We start from the raw sequence: 8,277 nt of genomic DNA on the forward strand, positions 1-8,277 counted from the left end.
TCGTCTTATTGCAAGTTCGTTATTCTTCGTGAAAACTAGGTCACATTTGATGACACAATGAGAAGTTTTATTGGATTTGTTTTGAATTTCCCAGGTTATAAAAAAGTTGACGTGATTTAACACTTTATTTTTAGTCCATTACGATTAATTTAGATGGTTATAACATTATATGCATGTACTGTATTTTAATTGGTCCATAAACCTGTCAGGTGGATCGCGGATTAACACCGTCGGATCCTACCGGATCCAACGACCGCCCTCATCCCCCTGACCCTCTCATCCAACCCACAGCCTCGCACTCCTCCTCCCTCGTCCACAACTCGACATCTCTCTCCCGAACAACTCTTCTCATCGCCGCCACCATCAACGACGCTCGATCCACGCGACCTACCGGCCGGAATCGATGGTGCCACGCACACCACATGGATCCCCTCACTCTGCTACTCCCTCCTATCATGGGAGATCCAGCACGCGTGTCCTCCAATGCTATCCGCGACCGTCTCTTGTTACTAGGGTTTCGGTAGGATTGGCCCCGGTGACTCAGGTGCGTCCGTCCACTCCATCTCCTCCTCCTCACAACCCTCCCTCACATCCTCAGCTCATGTTCTCTCCCTCCAAAATCCAGTACGGCGGAGGCACGCGGGGTTGACCAATCCATGGGGGCGTCGTATCTAGCATCTGTGTCGCCAGATCCCCCCCCCTCCCAAATCCAGTACGGCGGAGGCGCGCAGGGTTGACCAATCCACGGGGGCGCCGGATCTAGCTTATGTGTCACCAGATCCCCCCCCCCTCCCCTCGGTTTCTCTCCCTCACGCTCTTTCTTTCTATCTGCAGGAACCTCTAGACGTGATGGTCGAGCCTCATAGGAGCGTGGAGATAACTGACGGAAAGTGTTGCCCAGACCGTATCCAGTTTGTGGAATGAATTCACAAGGACGTACTTCTGCTTACCAATATTTTATTTTCTCTTTGCAGATCCTTAGTTACATCATCTAGTTTTCAATCCATGCATCTCTCAAAAAGGAATTTCCCTGTGTAGATTATTGTTTTATGAGTTTTACTACAATGTAACTTTTATACTATTTGGCTATGTTCAGTTATTAGGAAACTTTTAGGATCTGCACATGAAGTAACAGAAACCTGTGCAGATAATGAACATAATCTTTTAGATTAGTGCTACTTATTCTAAGTGTAAAGGATGCTGAGTTAACTTGGTATTTTTAACAAATACGGTTCAACAACAAGCTATATTAAATAACAATCCAGATTAAAACATTTTAACAGATAGACTATTTAATAAAATCTGCTCGCCTGCTATTTATATACATAACTATTGGACAGTGGCAAGACTTCCATTGTGTGTCTGAATCGTGCACTAATGTTTTTCTTCTATTTATATACATAACCATTGGACAGTGAGAAGATTTCCATTGTGTGCATGAACGTCCCTTTTTCTATCAATCCATCTCTTATCATGCATACATGCTATCATATACTATATGATAAATCTTTTAGATGCTCACTGTATATATAGGTGCTCAAATTTTGATTACATGGAGCTTCTGTTTATAGTGAAAAAAGGGTATGTGCAGTTTTTAGTCAATGTCTATTTAAATCAATAGAATTAGCAGGTTAACCCGCTAGATTTTTTCTGAAAATCAGTAAACATATGTTTTTTATAGATGTTTAAAACATGGATTTGCTCCCACATGTGTTTGACACAATATATGTAGTATCTGTCATACCTGATGCGGTATAATACAAATAAATATATAGGTAATATATGCACTTTATAGAAAATAAATAGATGTTATATACTACTACCGAATGATTTTATCCAAATGTTGTTGGTTCGTGCATACCTAAATGTCATGTTTTCTTACGCCACCCATCTTATTTGAGTTATTAGATTTACATTATTGGATTTTGGAGAAAATTTGATGCATCAAAATGCTTAGGTTACTCCCAGTCTCTCCTCATATCGAGGTTGAAGTATTAGGTAATACCATTGTTTAGCACATAACTTATTACATTATGAATTTTGGTGTGGCTTTCGATTTTATTTTTGTGGACATTATTTTTACACATGCAGTCATACCACCTTTCCGTTATCTACCTCTGATTATACCTACTAGCGGTCATATCCTTCACATGGTACAAATCCTGATACACTTTATAGTATTTTTGTTATAATTACTTTCATGTAAATCCAAACTATTATAGTTACTGAAATTAATTGGACATTTATTTAAGCCATTTAACAAAGCGGAGCTCCATTTGCTAGGGTTCGCAGGTCATGAGATGAGGTAAACTAACTTGTAATAAGGCGTCTAGAGGTTAGTCGCGCTGAGCTCCTATCGCACCGCAGTCGTATTCTTGGTTTATGTCGACGGCAAACAAATACTATAATGAGTTATTACTTAATTATTATGCTTACTTTTTTCCTTTGATATGTTGGTTTTTCTTTTGATAGCTTACCACATACTTATAGTATAAACAAACAGGAATTTGGCTTTGTAAATTATTTTGCGCCTTTGCATATGATCTGGCCAGATTTGTACGTAATGCTGAGGCTTGAAGCATCGCAAAAGCTTGTACAGAATCATGTGTAGTGGTTGGGTTCGAATATATAGATTGAGATTTTTTTTCTTGCCGAAAGGATTGCCCTTCTTCACATAGCTGTAGCACGTCCACAACACATGTTTTGTCCCATGCACGTATCATACGCTATTAACCTTTGGATTAGATGTTCACGTTCTAGTACTCCCTCCGTTCCTAAATATTGTCTTTTTAGGTATTCACATTCTAGTACTCCCTCTGTTTATATTTCTTGATGTCATTTCTAGTATGCAATCATATGACATGTTTCATGTAAATTAATATGGGCTGCTATCAATTTTTTAATCTGCAATTGATCTAGTGTTTTTTACATGGTAGCTTAATATCCTCCTTCCTTTTCTAATATGCAAACTTCTAATATGTGAGGTGCAGAAGTGCATGAGGTGCGGTTCGCCTTAGGCTCCTCCCACTCGTCGACGGTCTGGTCCAGCATCACTTAACCGTTGTGACCTGGCCGGTTTGGTTCAGCTTTGAGCTGCCCACCGCGGAGTGGGAGGACGGCATGGTCATGAACATCGAGGTCGGATCAAGTATGATGGTGCACCGCGGCATGTGGTGGCTTTTTTTTGTAGTGGTACTGTATATGGTCTCATCCAACATTGAGTATCCATATGTTGTTTTAATACTGATGATAATGTTGTAGCATAAAGTAGACACCATATCTGGTTTGTCTTGATGTTTTAACTATGGTGGTTCTTGTTTGATGCACATTATTCTTTGCAGGGTTATGATGATAGAAATATATTGACCCTGATGTGACAAAGGTGCCCATTTTCCCTTAAACATTTTCACTCTTCTTTATGTTCTTTGTGTAGTTCCAGTTTCACACTGCTGGTGTTTCATGCGATATCCATCGCATCCTGCTCACATGCCTTATGATCGAGTAACTTGATTAGTATTTGTCCCACTATCCATCTTAGTAAACTGTTTATTTTTTCAGTAGCTTAAAAAGAAAGTAAATCTAGAATTTCAGTGCCTCACAGAAGTTACTATGTATCCTACTTTAGATTGCAAACCTGATGCTGTGTTGGTTGTTCTCATTTCTTAAGTTTGAAATGTTTCATACTCCTGTGTGCCACCATCCTCGACTACATATGTATGCACCTTAGTAATAAATACATTTGTCTTGTAAATATCATTGGAAGTATATCCGCCTCCATATGTTCTTTTCAGCATTAAATTTTGTTAGTTGTTACTGACATTCTCACTATAGAATGTCCATCGAGGACATTTCTTAGAAATGTCGGTCTTGAGTCAACTCTAAGAAGAAATTCAACAGATCTGCAACTGCTTTGGATGCTCATGTACAAGATACTAAATTATTTTTTGTGTTATTTTGGTTGGTACTATCTTATAAACATGTGGTGTAATGATACTGGTGGGACAAAGTTGATGAAAAACTAGTTGTTTGTTCATTCTGCTGTATTATTTTGAGATCATGTGGTGTAATGATATTGTTGTGTTATTTTGAGAATTATATTATTATCATTATATTCTCATGTGCTTTTTGTCGACTACCAAATTTTCCAATGAAATATTGTTGATATCCCTTGAATAATGGCTGGACTAAATTATGCGAGTGGGCTAGAAATGGGCTGGTTCAATTAATGATGGAATGAATAGCTGGGTTGTACATTGCCTCTGCTAAGAAAAAACATTAAGTGGGTCGAGGTTGTGGCCCAAAAGTAAATCTAAAATTGACAGAAATAATGGGCTCCACCTATAGTTGTGGCCTAAAAGTAAATCTAATAATGGGCCAATTATTGGGCTTGTCCCATTAAAACATCTGATTTTAACCGATCCTACATGGCGTCCATGTCATCATTTTTGCCATGTCACTGCATGTGTCACGTGGACATTGCCACATCAGATCCTACGTGTTTCAAGCTCATTAGTAATGATCATAATTTTGGTCGTAGATTTTACGACCAATATTTTGGTCAAGGGCGGCCATGACCAAAATTTTGGTCAAGGGCGGCCATGACCAATATTTTGGTCAAGGGCGGCCATGACCAAAATTTTAGAAAAGGTCAAGTTTGTTCGTTCTTGATGGCCAATTGTTGACGTCCTGAATTTGGTCAAAAAAGGTCAATAAACGATAACAATGACTAATCAACGACCAAAAAGGAGAGTCATAATCGACCATATTTCTTGTAGTGCGAAGACACCTCAAAGAGACAGAAGAGAAGAGCAAACCCAACAACCCTAGGTTGGAGAAGAGGAGAAGGATGCATGAGCATCGTCCATCGCACCCCTCCTGCTTTTATAGGGAGGGCTCGGGGGCTAGCTCTCCTATGCTCTAAGGGTCGTCGCCCATCTCCACCTATGGCGTTTCCACCATCACGGGCGAACAGGTAACTGCCCCATCAATCCAATACATGATGCTACGGCTTCTGCCACGACCAGGCCTATAAGCCACGCGCACCCACCGCGAGATTCGTGCAATGCATGTTTTGCTAGTCCGCGAGATTCGTGCAATGCATGTTTTGCGTGTAGCAGAAACGACCTGAAGTGGTGGGATGGCGCGGGGCAATGGGGGTGATGTTGCCTCCTCGCGAATTTGATGCTCGTGCACGAACTTTGGGCCTGACCAAACAACACTAGGTGAGCGTGTATGGGAAGGGCCCGAGGGCTCCGATCAGTGCACTAAGCATGGGGTACCTAATGCCTTTGAACTGGGCACAGACTTTGAGAGTATCACCTCTCAAGAGAAACCATGAACACCAACATCCCAAGGCGGGCCAAGAACCCCTAGCACCCGTCGGGGGCGAAGATGCAATCATCCTCACCAAGACCTGGCATGGCACCCCCCCGACAAGTGTGGACCAACAGCCACATCTCTACCTCATGGCTACAAAAGTCACTTGTTGATGAGTTGTCGAGCCGCCAGGTGGCTAGGTGCCTCTCGCTGGCTACATGGCGCCGCGTCGGAAGGTGGGTTACAACCTATCGACACCCATCCAGAGACGTGTCAAGACTCCAAGCCATGGCCAACTCATAGGTGGAAGAAGCCTGCTGGGAATGCGCACCCGCTAGCCACCTAAGGCTGCATTTATGGCACTCTGTCTTTTGTGCCACAGTTAGGTATGATAGCACTGTTAGCTATCTGATCATGTCAGTTGCAACTGTGGATGCCCCTTGAGCTATAAAAGGAGGCCCGAGGCAACCTAGCAAAGGATTCGGATCTTTGGGTATTCGAGCACTTAGAGATTCGACATTTGGTAGATTAGGTCCTTGAGGGATTAGAGCCAAGTGTAAGTGTACACGCGTGCTAGCTCTCCCCGGCAACCCTTGCCGCAGTATAGATCCTTGCAAACTTCGTCTTCCCCAATCAATCCACCAAAGCAAGATTGGGGTTTTATGCTTCATAGCGGCCCGAACCTAGGTAAAACTCCCAATTCTCATCATTGTGTTGCTTTTTAGTCTTTGCTCTTTGTGCGATACAAACTCCCCGCCAAACCACAAAGGGTCCCAAAGATCACATAGGCGGCGGTGTGCACAGTGCACCGACAACAACCAAATAGTTATCTAATTTTTTGTTTTACTTTATGTTTTGGTGTGTTGACATGATTATTGCTACTATAATTATTGTGTTTTTATGTTTTAATTAGTATTTGTGCCAAGTAAAGCCTTTGGCATGATTTGGAAGATAGTAGAATTGATTCTCTCCAAAAACAAAAACTTTTTCGTATAGTGAAGAATTCTCTGATTTTACTGAATGTCTTTTTGATCTGAATTTTGAACACAATATTGTTATATAAATTTATCAGGGTTTCCTAATGTTTCCGAACTTATGGAGTTATAGAAGTATGATTTTAGTGCAGGTCACTACAGAATGTTCTGTTTTAGACAGATTTTGTCTTTGCTTGCATAGTTTGCTAGTTTTGATGATGTTATGGATCATATCGGGGGTATAAGTCATGGAGAATTTAGAATAAAGTACCTTATGCAATAATTATATATGCATCAATTTACGACAGTACCTAATGTTTATGATTTGCATGTTGTACTAAAGGATCTTGTCGTGGTTTTGTCACGACAGATGACCTCGTGAAAGGACTAAGTATTCCAAATGGCGAGTTGCAACAAGGACGTTGTCCACCGGGTTGGAAAAGTGACCTTGAGGTGTCCGGAATCGGGGAACGCGATCCACAACTGGTTGGACCGGCGGGTTAGGCTGCTGGCCCAGTCCTCCCCCCGGGGCGACTCCCGTCCCGTGAGTTCGCGGAGTGTCGAACACGCGGGTCGGGTTGAGATCAGGGGGCAGGCGACCCTGGTGCCTCCGCTGATGGACGGCGTCAGATGCGTGCTGGTGTCTTTCGAGCCGCCAGTTGTCAGTATTTAAGCGAGTCATCTCAGCGGTAATTTGAGCTTGCCGGGTCTCGATCCTGGCAGACTCCACCTCGGCATCCCGCTGAGCCTTTGCCACTGCTTCTCTTAGTTTCGTCAATTCCGTGTTTACTGCCTCCTGGTTTTCCGGTGTGATGGGGGTCGCCATGAGCCTTGTAATTTCTACTGCTAATTCCACCAAGACAGCGGCCGGGCTTCTAGATGTCTCGCCAGTTCCATCTCCGCCCGCCGGGTTTGGCGAGGGTTGAGTCGCCCCAGCCATGTAAACGGCGATCTGACGGCAAGTTCGGTCGACGACTTCGGGGGTCCATGGCCAGCGACAAGCACCCAAGACGATCCCCATGTAGAGACTAGATTGAATCCGAATCACCCATGGACGATTCGTCATCAGTGTTGACCGGCGTGGTTTCCTGGGTCGCTGAGTGTTCTGGTTCCTCAGATCCCTGCGTGAATCCAACAAAGACCGGGCGAGTTAGATTTGGCGTCACCACCGGGCGTACGTACCTGGCCGGCTCGACGATGTCGGAGGAGATGTCCAGCTCAGGCACGGACGATCCAATCATGTCGATGAAGACGCTGATCTTGCCGAAGGGACCCTGTAACCAGATTCGATTGAATCCGCCTCAGGCCCCCATAGCATGTTGTTGATGTAGTATTTCCCACGTCGGCTCCGAGTCATGAGCCCCGTCGCGTAGCTCCCAAACCCTGGTAGGGCTCCCTTTGAGAGCTCAACTCCACCGTGCGCAGGCCCCACGGTGGGCGTCAACTGTCGTGGTTTTGTCACGACAGATGTCCCCGTGAAAGGACTTAGTATTGGAGCCATCGCACCTTGGTGGCGACTCAAAGGGGTTGAACGGGAGTGAGACGGCGATTTACCCAGGTTCGGCCCCTCGTGAGGAGGTAAAAGCCTATGTCCTGCTTTGTGTTGTATTGATGGAGTTTTCGATTACAAGGAGGGCGTAACTCGCCAAACCTAGTACTCGATGATTTCTAACCTACCCTCTTCTTCCCTGGGACTCGCCTTTATATACAGGTCGAGTCCCTAGGGTTTACAAGGGTACTTTCCTTTCTACAAACCGTGACTCTTACGATCTCTAAGTCGCCACCTTCCCAAAGCTTGGAGACCTTCCCCGTCATGGACTCCTTCCGGAAGCTGTAAACCGCCATACAACCTTTGGTCCTGCCAGGCCAAGGCCCGAACCATATTTTAGATGAATCGCCAGATTTGGTGACCCGGCCCAACCAGGGCGGGTTATCAATAGATAATATCCCCAACATTAGGCCCCAAATTGACTTGAATTTCCTTCAC

At 43.9% G+C, this 8,277-nt stretch overlaps 1 long non-coding RNA gene across 2 annotated transcripts; it reads left to right on the forward strand.

Moving 5' to 3' along the window:
* The first annotated feature begins 245 nt into the window (after positions 1-245).
* LOC123395307 lies at positions 246-4,117 on the forward strand. Of its 2 annotated transcripts, none has more exons than XR_006609699.1 (3): positions 246-544; positions 714-2,335; positions 2,991-4,117. It is a non-coding gene; the product is annotated as an uncharacterized LOC123395307 (long non-coding RNA). The 2 variants fall into 2 exon arrangements; XR_006609698.1 differs by having other exon boundaries at positions 835-2,335.
* Positions 4,118-8,277: the final 4,160 nt, after the last annotated feature.

This window comes from Hordeum vulgare, chromosome 5H (assembly GCF_904849725.1).
Source record: "Hordeum vulgare subsp. vulgare chromosome 5H, MorexV3_pseudomolecules_assembly, whole genome shotgun sequence".
Lineage (NCBI taxonomy): Eukaryota > Viridiplantae > Streptophyta > Magnoliopsida > Poales > Poaceae > Hordeum > Hordeum vulgare.